Source organism: Hippopotamus amphibius, chromosome 3, assembly GCF_030028045.1.
Source record: "Hippopotamus amphibius kiboko isolate mHipAmp2 chromosome 3, mHipAmp2.hap2, whole genome shotgun sequence".
Classification (NCBI taxonomy): domain Eukaryota; kingdom Metazoa; phylum Chordata; class Mammalia; order Artiodactyla; family Hippopotamidae; genus Hippopotamus; species Hippopotamus amphibius.
The window spans coordinates 182372061-182397517 of NC_080188.1; the positions used below are offsets into that span (position 1 = coordinate 182372061).

At 37.8% G+C, this 25457-nt stretch overlaps 1 long non-coding RNA gene and 1 pseudogene across 1 annotated transcript in view; one reads left to right on the plus strand and one right to left on the minus strand.

Annotated features, from left to right (window-relative positions):
- Positions 1 to 20729, plus strand: part of LOC130849915 (uncharacterized) — an 82409-nt gene extending 61680 nt beyond the window's left edge. The window contains exons 2-3 of the long non-coding RNA XR_009052809.1: positions 17279 to 17339; positions 20600 to 20729. This is a non-coding gene — a long non-coding RNA (uncharacterized LOC130849915). The remainder of the gene's footprint in view (positions 1 to 17278; positions 17340 to 20599) is intronic.
- Positions 12571 to 13801, minus strand: LOC130849914 (40S ribosomal protein S4, X isoform-like; annotated as a pseudogene).
- Positions 20730 to 25457: the final 4728 nt, after the last annotated feature.

Sequence of the window (25457 nt, forward strand, 5' to 3'; positions counted from 1 at the left end):
ATATTTTCTAACACCATATTAACAAAAAACCTCAAAATGGATTAAAGACCTAAATGTAAGATTAGAAACCATAAAACTCCTAGAAGAAAACAGAACGCTCTTTCATATAAATTGTAGCAATATTTTTGGGTCTGTCTCCTAAGGCAAAGGAAATAAAAGCAGAAATAAACAAACGGAACTTAATTAAACTTAAGAGCTTTTGCACAGCAAAGGAAACCATCAACAAAACAAGAAGACAATGTACTGAATGAAAGAAAATATTTGTAAATGATGTGACTGATAAGGGGTTAATATCCAAAATATATAAACAGCTCATACAACTCAATATCAAAGAAACCAAACAACCTGATTAAAAAATGGGCAGAAGACCTGAGTAGACATTTTTCCAAACAATATATACAGATGGCCAACAGATACATGTCAAGATGCTCAACATTGCTAATCATCAGAGAAATACAAATCAAAACCATAATGAGATATTACTTCATACCTGTCAGAAAGGCTATCATCAAAAGAACACAAATAACAAATGTTGGTGAGGATATGAAGAAAAGGGAACCCTAGTATACTACTTGTGGAAATGCAAATTGGTGTAGCCACTGTGGAAAACTGTATGGACATTCCTCAAAAAGCTAAAAATAGACCCACTATATGACCCAGAAGTTTCACTACTGGGTATATGTCCAAAGAAAATAACACTAATTCAAAAAGATGTATGCGCCCACATGTTCATAGCAGCTTTATTTTCAATAGCCAGATATGGTAGCAACCTAAGTGTTCATCCAGAAGATGAATGGATAAAGAAGATGTGGTATGTGTTAAATGGAATAGTACTCAACCATAAAAAAAAAAAAAATTCTGCAGTTTGCAACAACATGGATGGACCTGGAGGGTATTATGCTTAGTGAAGTAAGTCTGACAGAGAAAGAATAATACTGTATGTTATCAGTAATATGTGGAGTCTAAAAAATGAAACAAACGTGAATATAACAAAACAGAAACAGATTCACAGACATAGAGAACAAACAACTGGTTAACAAGGGGGAGACAGACGGAAGGAAGGGCAACATAGGGATAGAGGATTAAGTACAAACCACTGTATATAAAATAAGTGAATAATCCTCGTGATATATTGTACAGCACAGTGAATATAGCCAGTACTGTTTAATAACTTTAATTGGAGTATAATCTATAAAAATATTGAATCACTGTTGTACACCTGCAACTAATATAATATGGTAGATCAACTATATGCAAAATTCTTTTAATTAAAAATAACAAAAATAATTATTATGTTATTTGACTGGAAACAAAACATTATGTTATCAGTTAATATCGATTAACAGAGACTATATACCCTAATTAATACCAACTAAAAACAAAAAAATGGATCAAAGCAAAACAAAATTGAGATGTTAAGTGATTGTCAATCTTGGCTTGTCCAGTTCTCTTATTGTAAATTATCCAGACTTTGTATATGTAGATTATAGTCCCATGGCTTTGCTTGCTTCTGTTTTGCAAATAGAATGAATTAAAATATCTGCAATGTATAACTAATACATATGGAGGTGGGGCCCAGGTTTGAACCCAAATTCTGTCACCTTGATCTGTTTGGAGGCCTGGGAGGTAGCCTAGCATGAGTCTGTGTGTGAGGAACCTACGATTCTCTGAAGGAGCTTTTTCCAGAGGAAAGGTGGTTGCATGGAAGAGGGAATGAATCCATGGTCATCACTGAATCCAGTGACTATGGTTTTTCTTTGAAACTCAGCAAAGCGCCATGAAATCCTAGGCCAAAATAAAGGTTGAACAAAATGAGAACTGCTTTCACTCAAATCTTCATGACTTATTGGGAATGCAAGGTAGACCTCTTTTTGCAGTATTAAAGGGAGGATTCACCACATTTTAGGGTCTCTAGTAGCTAAATTTGGACATTCCTGAGCTCCTGAGACAGGAGTCAGACCACAGTAGCAATAGCATTGAGAAGGTTGCCTTGAGGCAACACGGTTGCTTTGGAATCACAAAGCAATCAGACACCAAAGATAGTGGACAGTGACAGATGCAAAAGGCACAGATCGGATTCAACAGATAGAAGAGTTTAGATTCAGAGGAAGGGTTAATGACTGAAGCCACATGGGGCTCTCAGAAATAATGGCTTGGGGCGCTTGGCAGTGGCCTTTTGGTCTCAAAACACTCCTAACACACGTCCATAAAGCCAAGAGATCAGAGAAAGGAGCAACTTGCTTTCTTAAGTGCTTCCTTTTCTAAGAAAACACCAGGCTATCTCTCCTTAATGATTTGCAATTAAAATCATTCAGGTAATTATGCTGAATGAATAATGTATCTCTTCAGCTCAAGGCATCCTGAATGAGTCAGAAAGGAAATATTCTTGCCGGAGATAAATATACTTGTGTCTGTGGCTGGGCACGCCCTCCTCTACCCACCTTTTCCTTTGTCTCTCATCCCCTCCAGGGAACAAGAGGTTCCATTATTGGATGTGAATGAGTCAGAGCCCCCTGGGTGGGTAGACAGAGAAGCTGTGAAGGGGGGCCCTTGTCTGGTAGATTAGACAGGCTGCCGGTTCTGTATTTATGAGATCGCTTCCTCTCACATGACTGTTAGACAAGCCTCTTCACCTGTGAACCTCTATACTCTGGGCCTTAAAAATCACTGTCAGAACTCCCCAGGCAGCACTCAATATGTGGAACCAGATTTATCTTGGCTCTTCTGTTCGTGTCCTCGGCCCCTGCCTTCTCCAGGCCCCGTCCCTCATCACTAGTTTAGGACACCAGCATCTGGCAACCTACCAGACACTCATCTGCACTTTCAAAAAAAGAAAAGAAAAGAACACATAGAAAGAGAACAGAAATGAGATGCAGAGCATATTCGGATCCCCTGAGTCCCACTGAGTGATTTCATGAGGCCTCTGGTGTATTTTTTAGGCCCACATTGATCTCTCTGAGACCTGAAGCTCTAAGCCGGTGCCTCTGGCCACTGGGTACTACTGCAAAATCCTTTTAAAGTGTGTGTGCACTCCTGTTCCCTCTGCAGAAAGAGCCTTTCTAAAGGACCTGAACGGTTCCTTTCCAAGACTTTGAGCCCCAGATGTTCTCACGGGCCAAGAGCGGTTCTCTGAATTCAAAGGAGAGCGAGTGCTTTTATGGAGCTGAGTGGTGGCAGGTGTCCAGCACAACTCATGTGGTGAGGTTCACTGTGCTGTGATTTATAAAATGTCCCCAATAAAACTAAAAAAAAAAAATGAAAACTGAAAAATCTGTTCCTTATTTACCCTACAGTGAAAAAAAAAAAAAAGCACCATAATACATTTCTAAGAATGCTTAATTTTATGTGGTGTGATCATAATCTTTCAAACACTTGCTAGCATTTTTCCAGAAGCCTTCTCTCCCTTAAAAGGACCAAAACATTTTCCCCACCCTGATTGTCACAAACAAAAGTAATGAATATTTTCTTCTATGAGAGCCTGAAGGGCATTTAACTTAAATTTGAAGGGGAAATTTGAAAGCTGAATTTTTTAAATTCCTACTTTCCAAGAAAAGTCAAAAGTGGACCACATTTAAGTTAATATTAGAAATTGACAGAGTTGGGAAGAAATGACAAAGGAAATTCCAGTGTGCCTTTCTCCTGGTTTTTATATATAAATCACTGGATATGTTTTTAAAAGAATATGTACATATGCATTCCTAGAACACTATACACATGATTCAGTAACTGTTTTTATATCACCAGCAGAAACTCACTTCTCCTAGGCTCTCCAGCAATGGTAACATGAACCCAGTAGAGACGCTGGTACAGGGCAGAGGCAGAGCCTAGGGGGCCACAGACACCTCACTGGGTCTTTTCTGTGAGCAACTTCAGTTCCCTGGACAAGCCCCAGCCTTAAAAGAGAACATCTAACAGCTGAGCAATTAAGTGTTAACTTACCATCAGGCTAAAGTAAACTGGAGTTTTGGAAGTCCTCAGGCAAAAAAGATGGTAACAATAGGGTGCTCTCATAGGCTTTACTTCACCAATTCAATATCAGATCTTGGGGTTTTTAATTGCAAGGGTGATGTATTTATTTCTGTTAAATACACAGAGCGTCCCACACTTTTTGGGAATGTGGAGCAACTTGGAACAGAAGAGTCTAATTAATGTTGATACCTGGCATAGATACGAGGAAGCCATTTCTGGCTATTGTGAAGATTCTTTTAAGATACATCTAGGACAATACTTCTCAATGGGGGAGAGTTTTCCCCATAGGGGACAGTTGGTAATGTCTGGAGACATTCTGATTATAACAGCCTGGGACTGTTACTAGCATCTAGTGGATAGAGGCCAGGGATGCTGCTAGACTTCATATGGTACACAGGACAGCTCCTCACAACAAAGAAATATCTGGCCCCAGATGTCAACACTACCACTGTTGAGAGACCCCAATCTAGGGGGACAAAATATTCATTAGCGCGATAGTGTTAAGGTTCTTCTTTGCAAGGTATAGGGTCAAAGTCATATGAATCAATGAGCTTTTCTCCAGTGAGCTTAGAATGCTGACTACCAAGACCAAAAGGTATGCTCACCTCGGCAAATGCCTGTGGTGCTTCCTCCATAACTAGGAAGAAATCAGCTACAGCTCTGCATGATGGAGAGACTGAACTGACCTCAGAGTGCCCACCATCACCATTGCCCGTAGCACCAGAATCCTCCCCTTGCCGTCAGGAGTCAAGCAATGTCCAGGCTAAAAAATGTTTTCAGTCGTGTTTGGGCAAAAGCCCAAGTGCTACGGTTGGCAGAATTCAAACACCGAGCAAGAGGAGAACATTTGTCAGGAGTTTCCTAATAGGAGGGGGAGGGATTGGTAGAAGACCAGGAGCTTTCCTGGGTCTTTGGGAAAATGAGGGGATGGTGAGGTAGAGAGACACATCTGGAAACTAGGACACATCCCTTGGGAACTTCCCTTTTGAGTCACTCTTTGTGAAGGCTAAGTTTCCAAGGCGTCTTTCCTTGTATGTTACTAGAGAACAATTTATATAAAATCACAATCTCTCTTCAACCTGCTTGGTGCTGGTTTTGAGATATAGCTACTCTTTCAGTAAAAACCCTTCTTCATGCCCAAGATTGAAGAAAACCAGCAAGACAGGGAAGTTCTTGAGAAAGGAGTAAGACCATTTGCATATGTCACTTCAAGGGCCCCTGTCCCAACTCCTTGAGCAGTGACTAAAGGTCTTGGCAGAGGTGGTAGGACCATAGGACCAACAGGCCAGTGAGAGCAGATAAGAGCCTTCTGGAGAAGCAGTAGGACCTATTTCTCTCATTTCTGATTGCCCTCCCCCATAATATTTCAGCAAGAAAATCATTTGTCACCTCTACATGAACAGCAAGGGGCTAATTAGTATAAATTGATTCTTCAGGAAATGCTGGAAAAAGTGGACATGATCACAGAAATCACAAGCTCCCAACACAGGCTTTAAAAGGATTTTTATGACAGTTAAATACTTCGTATTAACATCATTCTGACCTCTGTCTCATTATTGATCGCTTAGTTCGTTTCCCTTGAAAAATTATTTTAGTCAACTTGGTCATTCATATAAAAAACTCAAACCCTAATAGAACTCAAATTTCTTTATTTTCCCAACAGTCCATTGGAATCATAGTATTTCAAGCCAGAAGGGAATTTGGATACTGTATAGTAATAGAAAACTCTTTCACACATGAGGTAACTAACAAAGGCCCTGAAAATCAAGTGTGTTACCCCAGGAAACGCTGAATCATCCTGTGTTTTTAGATCCTGACTTTCTGATTTGTGTGGTCGTTTTCCCACCTAGGGATAAATTTCTCATAAGAAGAGTGATATAATCAACTAAGGTTTCAGATCAGTGAAACCATTATTATCCTTATATATTTTTCCCAGTTGAAACACTGAGTTTCATTGCATTTGCTGTGATCAAGATAAACTCTATTTCATCATTTGTGGACCTTTAGTTTCTTGTACTGATTCATCAAAACCGAATTAATTGAATCCAGCACATCAATTTTAGCAAGGAAGTTATTGAAAAGGTCTCTTACTATTCTCTAAGCATATTCCACCTAAGATATTTTTCTCTTGGACTAGATTTACACATTTGGCATTCAAACCACATGCAATTACATTTAGTAAAACCCAGAGCAAGTTTTAAAACATTTCAAAGTGTTTCAAAGCAGAACTACCCCTAGCTAACATTAAATATCATCAGCTATCAAACAATCCAGAAAAAAGAAATGCTACCAAGAAATATGAAAATTGGAGAATTGGGGGGGGGGGCATAAATTAGGAGTTTGGGATTGATATGTACGCATTCCTATGTATAAAATAAATAATCAACAAGGACCTACTGTATAGCACAGGGAACTCTACTCAATATTCTGTAGTAACCTATACGGGAAAAGAATCTGAAAAAATGGAGATATATGTATATATATATATATATATATATAGAGAGAGAGAGAGAGAGAGAGAGAGAGATGGAGATATATATATATAATCTGAATCATTTTCTTGTATACCTGAAACTAACACAACATTGTAAGTCAACTATACTCCAATATACAATAAAAATTAAATTAAAAAAATAAATGTTATAGCAAAAAGAAAAAAAAATTGGAAGAAAAAAATGCCAATAGTGGTCATTGTTTTGGAAACTCATAGAACCAGAAGAGAGCTGGACGATTCACTGAGCTCATCCCCATGTGTTTAGGCAGGGATGCCCTAAATAGTCTGTACAAAATGTTCAACTTCTTCGTAGACAACTATTTCAATGAACAGCATTTGGCACCAATTCCATAGAAGTAACTGTTTTTAATATTCACTGTGGCTCACACACTTGACACATTTAGCATTCTGAACAATTTTATAAAGGATATCTGTAACCCACATATAACAGAAACAGCAAAACAAGATCACCAGCAAAATGCAGCCGCGTCAACTTTGAAATAATGTGTGGCACTCAGTTTAGGATTTGTGCACACACGGTGTGCACAGAACAATGGCTTACTGGAAATTTTTACAGTTGCAAATTACCTGATGGGTACAGAAATTATTCAGGGTCATTAATAATCTCTAGGACATTTAGGTAAAAAATGCTCCAAAGTCATCAAAACAAATTCTCAACAAACAATATCTCACTACTCCATCTATTATGGATATTATCTCATTTATCGTCCAGATAAATTTATTGTCTTTATTTCTAATAGACTGGTTTTCAAATATGTTGGTATTTTATTTAATGCTGAATGGTTTAATATATCCTTAAATCATGAACAGTTTTCTCATTTTTGAGTAAGAATTTGAGTAAGAATTGTTATACAGAGGTGTATACATGTCAATGGTGAGGGCATTACAAAAAAAATTAGGTAGGTTACTGTTAAAAGGTGCTTTTATTGATTAAAAATAAGTTTAAATGTAATTATTGCATCCACCCTATTTCCCCTGTACTTTTTCTTAAATTCACTTGCTCTTATTTAAAAATAAATTTCATGCTTTCCAAAATAAACTTTATTGACTTTAAAGTTCTAAATTAAGCTCTTTTTATATTTGTGACACCAAGTACATTTGTAAACGGTTGATTTTTACATGTGATCCTTAGTGACAAATTCAATCACTAAGACGGTCAGAGAGGGGGAAATATGGGAATAGCAGTGCAGGCATTTTGAGTTGATCGATGCTAACTTCACGTCCACCCTCACATCGCACAGGAGTAATGGGAATAGATACGTCTCAGTTAAGTTACAATTCTAAATTTTAAACACAGAATTTGAATCATGCCAACCAATCGAACTGATATGCCAGGTGCTGTGTTACATGTTGTGGAATCAAAGTAAATAACTCCATTGCCACATGTAATTCTCTTGCGTTCTGGTAAAGCCAGGCGTGTAATCGGATCACTGGGGTGAGGCGCCTGCGCAAATGCGCGCACCGGCAGAAAGTCAGGCTTGGCAACGTTTGGGAGCATCGTGCTTCAAGTCCACATCCATATTGGATTACTGACTTTCTGAGAGAGCCCCCCGGAGACCCCTAGACCTCAGATCTCGGCTCTTTCCGCCCATAATGTGCTCTACAAACTGTTCACTTCCTTTCCCAAGGAAACAACAGCAATGAGCCAACTTTGTGGCTAGAAATCAGTCTCTGTTTCCCTAGCTTTGATTTCCTGTATAACTTTGGGCTGCTCACTTAACCTTTCTTTGCTTCGCGTAATTATTCACACAATACAGGTAATAGCTACCTCAGGGGCCTCTGTAGGGCTTAATTAATTAGTGTTTATAACATCTTTGAAAATGTAGCATTGAAGCTACTAAGTAAGTGCAAATTATTATCCTTACTAACGTCATCATCATGCACCTGTTTCACATGTAGCCAAGGGCAGTCTCCTAGAGGAGAAGCACGGTGTTTGTCTTCAGGCCTGGCTCCATCTTCTAAGCTTGGTTGCTTGATCTGAGAGTCTGACCTTAATTGCAGGCAATTAGCAATAGAGCAGTTGAAATAAGTTGCCTGTCTCTGAAAAGACAAACCATCCCCTGCTTCCACTTCCTTGACTCTGTTTTGGCTGCTAGCAGCTCCAGCTTGCTCCTGATCCTCATACAATCGTCTATCATCTATCTATCTATCTATCTATCTATCTATCTATCTATCTATCTATCTATTTATCATCTATCATCTATCTATCATCTATCTATTTATCTATCTATCTATCTCATCTATATCTATCTGTCTGTCTGTCTATCTATCTATCTATCTGATATGTAGAAACTCTCCTTAGCAATCTGACCTGGATCCCCTGGGAGTCCTGAGATCTCATCCCTCTAACTGTGTAAAACAGGGAACTGAGACCAAGGACGGTGAGTCGTAGATTCAAATTCAAAGTGTGAATGAGCCCATCTTTGGTTTAGCAGTTGAGGCTGTACCTGCATACATAAGCCTGTTTGGAAAGAGAAAAATTATATTAAGCCGTATAAACATTATTTCAAATAAAGTTATTTAGTAGCTGATTACTAAATAGTTGTTTGACATTTCAATCTGTTGTTTCTAAAAAGAATGCTAGTTATTACAAAACTTCAGTTATTTTAAATACAGAAGAAAAATTTTACTGATGCATTTTCTTGTGCCTTTTTTTCCTGGACAACTCTTACATATTCTTCTTCATCACCTCAAATTCTTCCTCATTTAGGAAAATTACCTACATCCCTCTAGCCTGTGATGAATTTCCCTCCCCTGACTGTATGATAGACCTTGTCTACATAATTTATTTGGTAGTTATTTGCTGTTGTCTGACAATCTCCCTTTGTTCTCACTGACAATTTTTTCAGAGGTTTGTATCTTCTTTTTTCAATTACTTTACACAGCCCTTGTGGATAGTAAGAAAGGGGGGTTCATTTGTGCATCCTCTGAAATGCCTAAGTTAGATCATTAGAAGTGGGACTCAATAACATTTAATTTTTTCTTCAAATTCATTTGAGAAAACAGCTCCAGACATTGCATCTGAGAGATTATTTGACATCCCCACTGAATATTATGTCAAGGCTGCTCTACCCTTTTCTCTTCCTCCTGGGCACATGGCTAGACTACATTTTGTAGCATCTCTTGCAATTAGACTAGGTCATGTGATTGACGCTGGCCAATGCAATATGGTAGACATGATGCCATTGCCTGAACAGGCCTATGTGTGTATTTCTCTTTCACAAATCTCCCTGCTTACCCATACTCTCTTTATTTATTAGCAGGGTGAATGGATAAAACCCTAAGGACCTAGAGAAAGGCAATGCCACAAGATGAAAAGATGGGTCCTCAAGCTACTACTTAGGGAATAGTTTCCCAGGAAACTTATGTAGACTGGAAGACACATGCTGGTCTGTTGCATGAGTGAGAAATAAGCTTTCATTTTGATAAATCACAAAATTGGAGGGTTGTTTGCTATAGAAACCTAAGTTGACATAAAAATAACTTAGAATCATCTCATCCTTAATATATTCAAAACAGAGCTTTTGTTTTCTTTCTGTCATTCCCCAAATCCAATGCTTCAGCAAGTCTTACCCAACTTCGCAGAGTATACCTGAAAACTCATCAGATCTGTCCACTTCTCTCCATTTTTCTGTAGCACCTCCATGATCTTATGCAAAGTTCTCATTATTTCTCATCAGGATTCTATTACAGCTCCTGCTGCTCCTATTCTTACATTTTTCTTCTCTTCAATCCACTCACTATGCAGCAACCAAATTCATCTTTTTAGAATACAGTGTAAACCTTACCACTCCCTTATTTAAAGGAGTGCACCATTGCACCAAAAATAAAATCCAACTCCTAAGCTTGACCTGCAAGATCCTGCATGTTCTGGCCCCTGCCTAGCTCACCAGCCTCATCTCAGGCTACTTTTCAACTACCTCCAAAGTCTAGTCACCTGGAAGTCTTTCAGTTTCTCTAACAATCTAAATGTTTATCCCTTCCAGAATCTGTACCAATGCAGATTACCTTGCTGTGAAGGTTTTTCTCTTTGCTCTGCACACAGCCAGTTCTTTCCTACTTTTCAAATCACTGTTTAAACATCCCTTCTTCACAGGGGTTCTTTTTATTAACAATATCTAAGGAAAGTGTCTCCCTTTTGATATCCTTTATTGCAGTATCTTGCTTTTTTCCATGTTAGCAATTACCAGAATTTTTAATTTCATATTCATGTAGCAGATACGAACCTCAGGTTACAAGTTCAGAAGTGCAAGAATCATAGCTCTGTTTTCCATAAATGGGTGCAATTTTCTTCTCTATTCTATTTCAAGACCCCTTTCCATTTAGGTATTGGTTATGATATAGGTTCCAGATGCTGTAACGAAGAACCAAAAAAGAATGACTAACATAGCTGTGTTAAACTTAGTAGGTCTTGTGTATTAGAATTGTATTTCTCTCTCCTTTTATAGTCTGGGGATAAGCAGTCCAAGGCTGGTAAGGCAGTTCTGAAATGGGATCCAAGCTCTTTTTGTATTGTCACTCTGCCTTCCTCATGGTGAGACTTCCACACTTGGTACAAAATATAAGATGAACTGTAGTGCATGGCTGAGGAAAGAGCAAGGGGGAAAACAGCCCTGGGGTGCCAATTCCTGTGGCCAGTGAATGCTCTTATATCAACAAAGTCTTTAAAGGTTTCTAAAGGAGGTGATTTTTTTTTTTAATTTTTATTTGTTTATTTATTTATTTATTGGCTGCGTGGGGTCTTTGTTGTTGCACCCGGGCTTTCTCTAGTTGCCGTGAGTGGGAGCTACTCTTCGTGGTGGTGCACAGGCTTCTCATTGCGGCAGGTTCTCTTGTTGCAGAGCACAGCATGTGGGATCTTTCCAGCCCAGGGATCGAACTGTGTCCCCTGCATTGGCAGGCAGATTCTTAACCCCTGCACCAGCAAGGAAGCCCTAAAGGAGGTGAGATTTAGAAGGAGATAGACATTTTAGTAGAAGATGTAGAAAAGGAGAGGTTAAGTAAGTATGATAGTGTTTGAAAATTCATACTTTGTTTTTCTTCCTCCTGGTTTGGATATATAGTGAAAAAACAAAAAGCTAAAAATGCTATAGTAATAAGTACATGTAATATATTAAGAAACTATATTAATATAGTAATAGGTAATAAGTACAAATGATTTTTAAAAAGTACCTAATTACAACAGAAATGAAATTATGTGATTACAAACATGAAATTTTTACCAAATCCAAGCTCATAGGGCTTGCTGCACCACAGGCCAATAAATTGAGACCGACTGTTGGGGCAAGTAATAGCAACTTTATTTGAAAAGCCAGCAGACTGAGAAGATGATGGACTAGTGTCCCCAGGAACTAGCTTCCCTGTATTAGAATTCAGGCTTCCTTTATATTGAAAGGGAGGAAGTGAAGTCAAACATTTCCTGGTTCCTGTCAGCCTCCAGAGAAGATGCATTCATTTTTCCTTCCTGCTTTGTTCACATGTAGGCCTGGTCAGGATGTTTCCTGTGAGCTAAACAAAGGTATTTTAGCTTAACGCTCATTACCTGGGAGGAAGAGTTCCCAGAGATGGGTCATTATGTATAATTTAAGCTTATAGGCAACATCACTTTAGTAATCAACTTGTAATAAAATACAAAGGTTCTTCCCTATTACAAAATGATGAGAAAATCAGGAATATACATGGAATATGGAAAGAATCATTTTACAGAAGGAATGATTCTGAGTAACAAAGAATAACTTAGCCTGGAAAAAGGGCTGGATCTAAGAAATCAACAATTCTTCTGCCAAAGACAGACAAAGATTGTGGCTGAAAGCCAGGTTTTAAGTATCTGGCTAGAAGATTAGCATCAAAGTCACAGATCTAATATTAATTGAAGAAAAGGCCTGGAGTTTGAGAATTTGGAGTCTTTGTTGAAAGTGCTGTCCATCACAAAAGGTTACATAAATTCAAGGAGGGTGAATTTGAATCCATACAAATGGCAAGATACCACATCTCTCAAGGAGTTTTGTTTTTGTTTTTGATTTCTGTGCTGTGTTATCTCTACTTAGCCTCAAAGAGCTCCCCATCCCTATCACTTAAAGATCATTTCACCCACTTCTCCATTTGGCTACCAAACAGAGTCTCTTTCTCTCTACAGCAGTGGTGAGGTGAACATCTTTCCCCTGGTTAAGAGAAATCCATGGTTTGTTGTTTGCCAAGAACAAAAATGTTGGAAGGCCAGGTTAGCAGAGCTGTCACCACTGACATCTTTCACATCAACCACATCCAAAAGGCCGGGATGTCTCTCTATTGGTGATCACATGAGTTCTTCCCAGGTTAGCGCCACCAGTCACCAAACCCAGGTTACCAATGTTAAACTTGATGAAATTAGTAATCTTATCAGTCTCTGAATCAACCTGAATGGTGTCTGTCATTCATTTTGATGAACGGATCAGGATAGCAGATGGTATAAACATCATGGATCATCAGATGAGGGACTCTTCTTGTTCCCACTCTGCGCAACTTGTACTTGGCTTCTCAGGCATACTGCAATGAATAGCAGAGAGACTCTCGGTGTCATAGAGCAGAGAGAAAAATTCTCTCCGGTCTTGTCAATGCCAATAACATCCATAAAACCAGAAGGGTAGGTTATACCAGCTTGGACCTGGTCATCAATCTTTTTTTTTCCTAGCATAGGTAGTGTGTGTGTGTGTGTGTGTGTGTGTGTGTATCACAAACTCAAAGCCATCATGTGCTAAGGTAACAGATGTGATATGCCAACTTAGATTCAACAGAATAATTTTAATGTTCACATTAAATTAATATGGTAAATTTGAATTTTTATTGCTTTTTAGTGTTTAAAATAGACTTTTCAAGTTAAATTTGGCTTTATTATGATAAAAATGTATAAATATAAAGAGCCTATACTTAGTTTATACTTAGTACAATGTGATTCACATATGGGTATACTCAGACTTTCTCCTGTCTCCACATTCAGAAAGGAAAACTATCTGCTCGCTTAACTCACTTTTGTTCCCTATTCTCCCCCATACTCCAGAGGAGGGTCTGCTTCTGAGCAGATAAATGGAAAAGACAACACCATGGTGATGAAGCCCAGTGGACTTGGCCCATCAATCGTAATGGATCACTGCATGCAGACCTTGGTTATTTTATCTCCTGTCAGGGCACACTTGTCTGTTCCTTAAGAAAGTTTTGAGGGGAAGACATTCTCTCAGCCTGGGGGCACAGGTGGATGGACAAAGAGCAAGCATGGGTCAGTTTGTCCAGCATCCAATACCTTGAGGCTGTGACCTGCTTCGGGTGCCCCTTGGGACCACAAACGATGGCTGTATACAGGCAGAATGAATGTGAGAAGTTTTATACAAGCTTTGGAGAAATCATCAGAGGGGAAATAATCTCCCTAGTGATTTCCAAAATAGACAAAAGGTCTATTTTAGAGAAAGTTACACAGTAGATAATATGTCATCATGGAGGAAAGAAGTATGAGGGGTTTAAAAGTTTTCGAGTGTTGATATTTGATATGGAAGAGCTTAAAGCCATCTTATTCTCTTTGGACTTAAGGACAAGAGGAGCCTCTGTTGTTGGACAGAAGGGCTTCTTTAGTCTGATACCTTTGAAGCATTGGGCATTTATGATGAGAGCCCAGGGAGGACGAAGCCAGGCCAGGAGGGACCAATATTCAATCCTGAGTAGCCACACAGTTTTTGCTAAATCTCAGTGTGACAGTTTGTGTGAATGGAATATCCACGAAGCATCTTTCACTCAACATTTATTTATAATCTCATGAGTTTCCTTTTTAAGTTTCCTCCATTATTCCCAGGCTTTATGCTCTTTAAAAATAAAAAAAAACTAAATTTTGTCAGAGAAAGGATTTCATTTTCTTGCCAATAAAAAATCTTGAACCTTCTAGTACAATTTCATTAATGATGAAGTATAGAATAATATGTTAATTTTCATGTAGTTTGTTTTTAATGTACAAAGACCGAATTGCTAATTAAAAGTTCCTAAGCATGCAAAGCAAATACCAAGATCATTAGTTTATTAATAGAATAAACCTTCTAGTGATTCTCAGATCTTGGAGTCATTTATTACCTTCTACCACAAAAGGCTAAATATAGAATTTCCTTACTTCTATAGGAAAAATGGATAAATGATTCAGACCACACATGAAGAATAGTTTTGCTGTGGTTTTTAGGTATATTCCCACGTTTAATGATAGAAACAGAAAGCAATTTAAGAACATTTTCCATGTGTGTTCAAAATGGAGGACACAGCATCCTCTTTACAAAAGAGCCAGCAGTTACTGATGTCTGAAGTGGACAGTTAATTCATATCTGTGTGTACAGACACTTGTGGGTGTCCAAAAACACAAACACACACTCAGTGAACCTACCAGAAATTTTACATTGTCTTTATTTGTGCAGTTTTTCAAATGCAATATATTCCCCTAGGAATGCTTTCCCCATGGTTTCTATGTACACATTGGATCAAGGCAGCCATTCGATTCCTCTCAAAGAACACACACACACAAAATGACCAAACAACACAGGTGCTGTATGGAACATAAGAAAAAACTCTGAAGTAGTTATTACATCAGCATTTTCCCAGTACTGCAAAAGCAGTTCACCAAGTGGCACATATCTAGGAAGGATTGGATATGTCTAGAGAGAGGCAAGCAGTTGTTTCTTAAGAGTGGTTATCAGTTCTCTCTCTCTCTCTTTTCTGAAAAATGAAGATGATTTTTCAGGCCCACTAGATTTACATATTTTGACTATGAATTCAGTTGCTGTTTTCAAAACAATTCACTTTTCTGAGGGGGACAAGAATTTCAATTTCCTCGCCCGCTTTTCCATTTCACCCCACTTGACTCTTACAGCCATGAATGAATGAAGCCAGGCAGTGAAGATGTTTGAGAGTGTTGCATCTTTGACAAGGTAAAATAAAATATTACATGATTATGTGTCACAAATGAGATTTTGATTGTGGCCACACAACTCAGAGATAAAATGGTTTGTTCTGTTTTTGCTCGTAGTCTCTTATTTGTATTGCTCTCCAAGGCACAAATAAGAGAGTGAAAAGAACAAACAGCTTTCCAGGAGGATTTTTCTAAGAATTTCAACCAAAGATCCAAAAGATAATAGCAGAAGTCAGATTCAAAAGAAACAAATAAGGGAGAGGTGGTAGAATGTTCTGGAAAAACAATTGAAGACTGTGGTCATCTACAGGCTACACCAAAGATTGGGTAGGAAGCTGAGATGTAGCCCACATTGTGCAAGGGAGCAAATAAATGTTTTGTAAACAGATATCATTCATTGGGAGTTTTAGGACACTCTAGGATAGATTAAGATGGTTTAGGCATTAAGTCAATTTTCCATGAAACGATTCTAGCAGTTTTCAAGATGTGAGAGATGATATATTATTTTTGTATAGAAGCAAACTCTGATTTATTAGGGAGAGTATAGGTTAGGAAAGTGACCACCCATGCTTTCTTTTTTATCTTCTTTTCCAGATGTATTTTGTGTTTGTATTCTGTTGCTCTAATGAACTGGAGTATAATTTTGCAAAATTTTGCCCCCATGATAATATACATTTATACAAACCCTAAAGCACCTTTTAGACCTTAAATGACAAATTTGCATCAAAATCTAATTAGGAAGGCAGAGTCATTGCCAGTAAATAATAATTCATTGAATTCTGTCTAGCAGAGTGTTTCGTTTTTGCTGGGTCTTCCCTGCTTATTAGTATAGAAAACTTTTAAAAATTTTATTGAAGTATACTTGATTTACAATGCTGTGTTAATTTCTGCTGTACAGCAAAGTGACTCAGTTATAGATATATATGTTCTTTTTCATGTTCTTTTCCATTATGGTTTATCACAGGATATTGAATATAGTTCCCTGGGCTAGTATAGAAAAATTTAATTTTCATTCTATAAGGCAGAAAGTTAAACAGTCACAGACGTATTAAATAAGTTCAAGTAAGGCCAAGATGGAACTGAAGTTTGGTGAGTTTAATTTTTGGCTACTCTTCAATTTAGTTTAAACCACAGTTATCACTGATCCGTTCAGTTGCATAACTCGTTCTACTGAAGAATGTTCGTCTCTCCCATGCCACACAAGTAGAGCTGGCTGGACTTTCCCAGAAATGGGGGTGCTAAGGAGAGTAACATGGGCAGGGTCAAGGTCTAGGATAACACACTTCTACCGTGAAATATGCCATAAGAACAAGTAAACCTTCTGATCTGTTCCTCAGAATTATTCTTCTTAAAATTTAATTAGCATATGATTTTATTGACTGTGTACTTGAGATTAAAACTGCAGATACATATTATCCTATATGAAAAAAGATGTGTTTCTTATTTTGATAAATTTGATAATGTGTCCCTAATGTTCTAGAAAGAAGTCTTTGGAATCCTGCTGCCTGGAAATGAGAAAAATACCTAAGCTCTAACTTTCACATGTGTTTAGAACGTTCAGGGTAGAAGAGATCCGTTTCATTTTAAACTCGTCTTCAGTTTAGTTGACAGCACTGGGGTATCGTTTGACTTGCATGTTCTCTGCATGTATTGGGAAGTTACTGGGCTAAATGAGATGAAGGAGGAGTTCATGATAAAATATCCCTGCCCTTGAGCAATGTGTAAACGTGTATTCTTAGAAGCTCTGTTGATGTAAGACAATGCACGGGTACATTTGTAACTCATTGAAATATTCTAGCAAACAAGATGTCACAAAGGTATATAGTATTCTCATGGCACAAAAATGTAGACATTTATGATGTGTTGTTCTATGTTTTCAGTGGATTGTTCCAGAATAATGCTGCGTGTGGGTAGCTGTGGGGAACCAGCATTGAACAGAGGGTAAGAATTCTTCCTATTCCTCCCATCCAGAGAAGCTAACTCCACCTTGCTACCCATGCTGGCCTGCAAGGTTTATTCCCACAAGACTTTTCCCTTGACTAATTCGCACTTACCTTATTAGATTTTAAGCTCCCCAAATCACCTGAAACATATTGTTTCACTTCTATATCCTGCCCAAGTGCCTGTCACAGAGTAAACTCCCAATAAATAGTTATAAAAAGGAGAGAGGAAGGAGAAAAAGATGAAAAGAAAAGAGTGAGGGAGGGTTCTATGTTCTGTGTACATTGTGGTCATACTGGGTAGGGTGGTGTGTGTAGTGCGTTGTATGTAGCTCAGATAGTCATAGATCTCTCCCTGGGTTGTTGGTTGACATGTCCTGTTCTTAAGGTGACTAGAACAAACAACCTTTAACCAGGAAGCCAGTCATCATTTTAAAGATTGGATCCCAACAAATACCTACCTGTCCGATTCCTTGTTGTGTGCTCCATAAAATTTGGTGTTCAGAGCATTTGAACTTTACTACCTGAAGCCACTTTTTTATTTTTTAAAAATGTTCCTTTAAAAGGAGTGCATCTTTTTTGAACACTAGGTAGCTGCGTAATTTCAGTGTTCAGGGGGGTTTCATTGAGAACGATGTGTATGTCATGTTTCTGTGACATAGACGTACGTAAAGGCAGCCCCACCAACGGGAAGAAAATAAGGAAAAGAATCTAGTTATGAAAAAATTAGATGCTTGAGGAGGAGAGGGAATCTAAGACATGAGCCTCTCACTCTCTTGCTGCACCTACTGCGGGTCTGTTTGCAGGACACCTGCCGGTCTTATTCCTACCACAGGAAGCCCCCCTACACACCTAGCAGCTGACAAGGTGAGTAGAGTACTCAGGTCTCTGTGAGTTATATACTATATAAAGCATGGGCTCTTTACTCACTGTGGAGGTTTTTTGATTTTTTTTTATTTTTATTGGAGTATAGTTGATTTACAATGTTGTGTTAGTTTTAGATGTACAGCAAAGTGAATCAGTTATCCATATACATATATCCACTCTTTTTTAGATTGTTTTCCTATATAGGCCAGTACAGAGTATTGAGTAGTGTGCCCTAAAAAACTAAAAATAGAGCTACCATATGACCCAGCAATCCCACTCCTGGGTATATATCTGGAGAAAGCCATAATTTGAAAACATAACATGCAGGGACTTCCCTGGTGGTGCAGTGGTTAGGAATCTGCCTGCCGTCAGAGAGGGATTTGTGGAAAACCAGCTTTGGGCCTCCTAATACACCCAGGATCTCATGTTCTGGCCCTGGATACCCTCAGGTTCTGTAAGCCTTCATTCCTCTCCTCATACCCACTGTGTAACTGATAATAAAGGAGTGCCTACCAAAAAGAAAAGAAAAAAATAATCTGCTTGCCAATGCAGGGGACACAGGTTCGAGCCCTGGTCCGGGAAGATACCACATGCAGAGGAGCAACTAAGCCCCTGCACCACAACTACTGAGCCTGTGCTCTAGAGTCTACGAGCCACAACTATTGAAGCTGGCACGCCTAGAGCCCGTGCTCTGCAACAAGAGAGGCCATGGCAATGAGAAGCCTGTGCACCACAACTAAGAGTAGCCCCCACTCCCTGCAACTATAGAAAGCCCATGCGCACCACCGAAGACCCAACACAGCTGATAAATAGGTCGATAAATAAATAAATAAATAAATAAATTTATTTAAAAAAAGAGAGAGAAAAGAAAAGATACATGCACCGCAGTGTTCATTGCAGCATTATTTACAATAGCCAGGGTGTGGAAGCAACCTAAATGTCCATCAACGGAGGAATGGATAAAGAAGATGTGGTACATATATACAATGGAATATTACTCAGCCATAAAAAGAACGAAATAATGCCATTTGCAGCAACACAGATGGACCTAGAGATTGTCATACTGAGTGAATTAAGTCAGACAGAGAAAGACTGTGGAAGTTTTGATTGGCTCAGGCTCTGTTCGTAGTGTTGCCGGGGAAGATCAGCTGGGTGATCGCTGAGTGGTATATATACTATAAATTATATCTACACATACATACACATGTGTGGATAGATAGCTATAGATGTACACATAGAGAAAGATGATATAGATAATATAGATGTAGAGATAGTTATATCTCTATAGAATCAGAATATGGAATCTATGGGCCAAATAACTTGCCTTCATTTGGGTAGAGATTGGAAAAGTACTGGCAGTCAGTAGCACACTTAAACTTGGGATAGAGGAGGGGTGACTTTTATCCTGAACCTTCAATTTAAAAGGCCCCATTCTGAATGTCTTATCCTTAGTCATTGAGCTAGGCATCTATGAGGCCACCTGGAGCTTGTGCCCACCCCACCTTCAAGACAGTGCTCCAGATATTAAAAAACTCCAAAATTTCCTACCTAATTGTCCCTGAGCCTACTTCCAGATCTCGCAAGGGCCTCTGGCCTACGTCTGTCCTCCTGCGGGGGGCCTCTGCCACTGTTACACACACCAGTAGATTGCAAGGAGGTCAAGGGGTAAACTGGGGCATGCACACAGGTGTGCATGAGGCCTCTTTTGGTACAATTAGAGCAAATTTGGAAATACAAAGGGTTGAAGTGATGGTCCTGTCATGGGTTCAGGATTGGGAAGGTGAAGCTAGATCTCCCTGCACTGCCAAGTTGCAGCTTGGAGTCCTAGGGATACCAGAATTCTAAATTCAAACCTACTCTTGAGGTCCTTAGGAAGGCATATTTTGTCAAGATAGAAGGTAGAAAATATTTAATCTAATAGTGTGTTAACATGATTTACCTTGCGCAGGATCCTGCAGAGGTCATGGTTTTGAACTCCAACCCCCTCTTCCTTCCTTTCTGACCACTTTTTCTCAGATATATTGATATCTTTTTCTTCGATATATGAATATCTAACTTTTCTTGTCTGTTTTATTTACTGCTGCATCTCCAGTGTCTAGAACAGTGTCTGGCACATGATAGATGCTTAGTAAATATTGATTAAATTAATGGATAAATGCTAATATAATAAATCCAGTTTAAGTCTAAACATAATTATATCATTTCAGGGAGATTTGGTTATTATTATTGAATTATAGTTTAACTCATGGTAGAAAATTATTCATGACATTAGCATCTTACAAACAGATGTAAGATGTTAGATGTGATATTGATCTGTTCCCAGGTTATTTTGAAATTGTCTTTTCTTCTTTTTTCCTTTTCTTTTCTTTCTTTTTTTTTTTTTTTTTGGTAAAGGGAGATTTTTTTCCCCTTAAGTTTGATGAGCTTAAAGGAGAGCCTATGAGAAGTGAGGTGAAAACTGAAGGTAGGAGAGAAATTCCTCATCTCCCTCAAATGAAGTACATCATGCCTTATAAGCTCAGAGTCAGGGATGTTCCAGATGTGTCTGCCAGCAGCTTCCTGTGTAAATTGTCAGGTAAGCACAAAAAAAAAAAAAAAAAAAAAAAGGGCTATTCTGAAGGAGCAGTGCCTCGTTGGGCAATGTGAATGATCAGTAGAGTGAAACCAGATCTTGGAAGTAGAGACAGAGATATAATACACGAAGAACTGAGAAAAAATACTTGCATCACTTATCTAAGGCCAGTTAGATAACAGGGGGATTATCTGAACAAAATAACATCTTTAAATGGACAGCATAATATCTGTTTCCTTTTCCGTTAAAAGCCATTGTCTGTCTCCTTTAAATGTTACTTAGAGCTGGACTAGGAAAGAGTCTCGTGGATGAAGAAGAGCCGCAGGGTTATGGTCTTGTGTAACGTCTTACCAGTCCCTTTAAATATTTCTTACGTGACATGCTGTTTCAACTCATCCTGGACTTTGTCAATGGGTGCATTATAATTCTCCTTTTACCCATTAAGATGACAATTATAAACAGTACATGGCAATCTTATCTGTAGCATGGAAGCAAGATTATATTTGTTCTTTAATTAAATTTGGTCAAAGAGCTAGGGTCAGACATCCACTGAAATATAAAAAGTCCTTCAAGAATCAGACCTGTCAAAATACTGAATGACTGTGAGATTCATCCATCCTTACTGTTGTGTGAAACAATAGTTCATTCATTCTTATTAGACCCTGAGACTGTATTATAATTTACATATCCATTCTACTATAAATGGACTTTTGATGTTTTCAACTTAAGGCTATTATAAATAGAACTGCTATGGATATTCTTAAGCATGTCTTTTAGTGCACATATGTACACATTTAGATTTGGTACATGCATAGGAAGGAGTACAATTTCTAGGTCATAGGGTGAGTTTATGTTTGTTTTTACTAGATAATGCCAAACAGTATTCCAAAATGTTTGTAGGAATGTCCACTCCCACAAAGAGTATATGAGGATGAAAGAAGTTAGGCACAATAGAGTACATACTGTATAATTTCATTTTATATAAAATTCAAAACCGGGAAAAACTAATTGATGTTGACAGATAGTGAATAGTGGTATCTCCAGGAATGAAGTGAAGGGGAAGGAAACTGAAGGGAGTTTCTTGGATGCTATTAATGATCTAGTTTCTTGGTAATTGAAATGGAGAGTTCATTATTATTGCATCAAAAAGAATAAAATACTTAGCGATACATTTAGCCAAGGAGATGAAAGACCTATACACTAAAGACTATAAGATATTGATGAAAGAAATTGAAGACATAAATAAGTGGAAAGATATTTCATGTTCATACATTAGAAGAATTAATATCATTAAAATGTCCGTACTACCCAAAGCAATCTACAGGTTCAATGCAATCCCTTTCAAAATTTCAATGGCATTTTTTCACAGAAATTGAAAAACAATCCTAAAATTTGTATGGAACCACAAAAGACCCCAGATAGCCATAGAAATCTTAAGAAAACATCATGCTCTTTGATTTCAAACTCTACTACAGAGCTATAGTAATCAAACCAGTTTTGTTTGATTATTTTTTTTGGCATAAAAACAGACGCATAGATCAGTGGATTAAAATAAAGAGCCTAGAAATCAACCCACACATATATGGTCAATTAATTTATGACAAAGGAAGCAAGGGAAAAGACAGAATCTTCAATAAACGGTGTTGGGAAAACTGAACAGCCACATGCAAAAGAATGAAACTGGACAACTAATTTACACTATACACAAAAACCAGCTCAAAATAGATTAATAACTTGAATATGACTTGAAGCCACAAAATTCCTATTTAGGCAGTAAGCTCCTTGAACATCTGTGTTAATGATGATTTTTCTTTCTTTTTTTTTTTTTTTTTTTTTTGGATTTGACACCTAAAGCGAAGACAGCAAAAACAAAAGTAAATAAGCGGGACTACATCAAACTAAAAAGCCTCTGCACAGCAAGTGATACCATCAATAAAATGAAAAGGTAGCCTATGAGATGGGAGAAAATATTTGCAAAACATATATCCAATAAGGGGTTAATATCCAAAATATTTAAGGAACTCATACAACTCAATAACAAAAAACCCCAACACTCTGAGTGAAAAATGGGATGAGCAACTAAATAGATATTTTTTACAAAAGAAGATATACGCATTTAACCAACAGATACATGGAAGGGTGCACAATATCATTAATCATCAAGGAAATAAAAATCAAAACTACAATGAAATATCACCTCACACCTATTAGAATGGCTGTTATTAAAAAGACAAGGAATAACATGTGTTGGCCAGGATGTGGAGAAGAGGGAACCCTTGTGCACATTTGGTGGGAATGTAAATTGGTGCAGCCAGTACGGAAAACAATATGGAGATTCCTCAAAAAAATTAAAAAAAAATAGAACTACCATATGATCCAGCAATTCCACTTCTGGGTATTTATCTGAAGGAAACATAAACACTAATTCAAGAAGACATCTGCATCCCCATGTTCACTGCAGAATTGTTTACAATAACCAAGACATGTGAAGAACCTAAGCATCCATCAATGGATAAATGAATAAAGAAAATGCACCATATATATACATATAAATATAAATATATATAATGGAATTCAATTCATTATGATGATTATATTCATCAATGAAATGTAATGCTATATACATATATGATATTCCACCATATTTATGATCTATCATATACATGTATGATGGAATATTATTCAGCCATTAAAAAGAAGGAAATCCTGGCATGTGCAACAACATGGATGAAACTTGAGGGCGTTATGCTAAGTGAAATAAGTCACAGAAAGACAGTGTATCATCTCACTTATATGTGGAGTCTTAAAACAAAACATTCATAAGTACAGAGAACAGATTAGTGGTTGCTGCAGGCAGGGAGTGGGTGGGGGGCAAAATGTGTGAAGGGGACCAAGATGTACTTAAGCAACAAGGATTTACTGTACAGCACAGGGAATTATATTTATTACCTTGTAATAATTTATGGAATATAATCAGAAAAATTAACTGGATCACTATGCTGTACACCTGAAACTAACACAATACTGTAAATCAACTCTACTTCAATAAAAAAGTACAAACTTCCAGTTATAAAATAAATGTCATGGAGATATAATGTATCGAATGGTGACTGTAGTTAATAATACTGTATTGCATATTTGAAAGTTGCTATGAGAGTAGATCTTAAAAGTTCTCATCACAAGAAAATAAAATTGTACCTTTGTGAGGGGATAGATGTGTGGTGATTATTTCACAATATATACAAGCATTGAATCATATTGTACACTTGAAACTAATATAATGTTATATGTCAATTATACCTCAATAATTTTTTAAAATAAATCAAGTAGAGAGATGACCCTTAGGAACAAAAGAAGGCAGAGTGAGTTCATATTTTGAACATTCATCAAGCTGTACATTTATAATTTGTGAAATTTTTGTGTGTTTGTATAAACTCAGTAAAAGGTTATTTAAAAATGTGTCTATTAATTAAGCTGCTTTGCTTATTTAAGGAATGAGGAAACTAATCCTTATTTTACGCATTGGTTGGACAAATAGTTGGTAGGAAATTTAAACACTTTACAGAAGATTGGATGAAGAGGCTTTTGGTTATGTTGTACTATTTTGACCCGTAGGTTATATAATTTTCTGATGCTAGGCTCAATTTTCCATTATCTTCAATCATTCTTCAAATAACTTGGTTTCATGTCCATCCGCCATCATGACCGATTTCTTCTGAAGGCAAATGGTTCTCTAAGAATAGAGCCATCAGTTTTTTGTTCTAATTGCCACACAGATTTCATGAAATTTCACTGAAGTGTTTTGGTACTTCTGCTGTGGGTCTTTGTCCCATGGTCCCCAGTAGCAGAAAACTAGAGCCCCTTCCCCCTTCATGTTGCCTGCTCCTCTCTCTCGTTTTCCCAGTTGTGCCAACTGTTCAGTGTTTTGGGGCTGCTGTTGACATGTTGTTTGCTATTTCAGGCCTCTTGGGTCTGGGCATGTGAAGGGAATACGAACAGAAATGGAAAACAAATGAAAAGTAAAAAGGAAAGAGGAAGGTGTGTAAAGGCAGGCAGAAAAAGAAAGTCCTTTCTTACAAAGGGAAGCTAGAAGTAATTTGATGGAGGAAGCCACAGCAAAGAATCCAAAGCATGCGACTCATCAGATAGAGTGAATCTTTTTTTTTTTAATCTTTATTGGAGTATAATTGCTTTACAGTGTTGTGTCAGTTTCTGCTGTACAATAGAGTGAATCAGCTATATGTATACATATATTCCCATATCCCCTCTCTCGAGCCTTCCTCCCAAACTCCCTATCCCACCCCTTTAGGTCTTCACAAAGCATCAAGCTGATCTCCCTGTGCTCTGTAGCAGCTTCCCACTAGCTATCTATTTTATACTTGGTACTGTATATATGTCAGTGCTTCTCCCTCACTACGTCCCAGCTTCACCGCCCCCCTCCAGCACCAGTGTCCTCAAGTCCGTTCTCTATGTCTGCATCTCTATTCCTGCCCCGCCACTAGGTTCATCAGTACCATTTTTCTAGATTCCATATATATGCATTAGCATACGGTATTTGTTTTTCTCTTTCTGATTTACTTCACTCTGTATGACAGACTCTAGGTCCATCCGCCTCACTACATATAGCTCAAAATATTTGAGATAAAGTGAATCTTAAGTGAGAACAAAATATGACAGAGG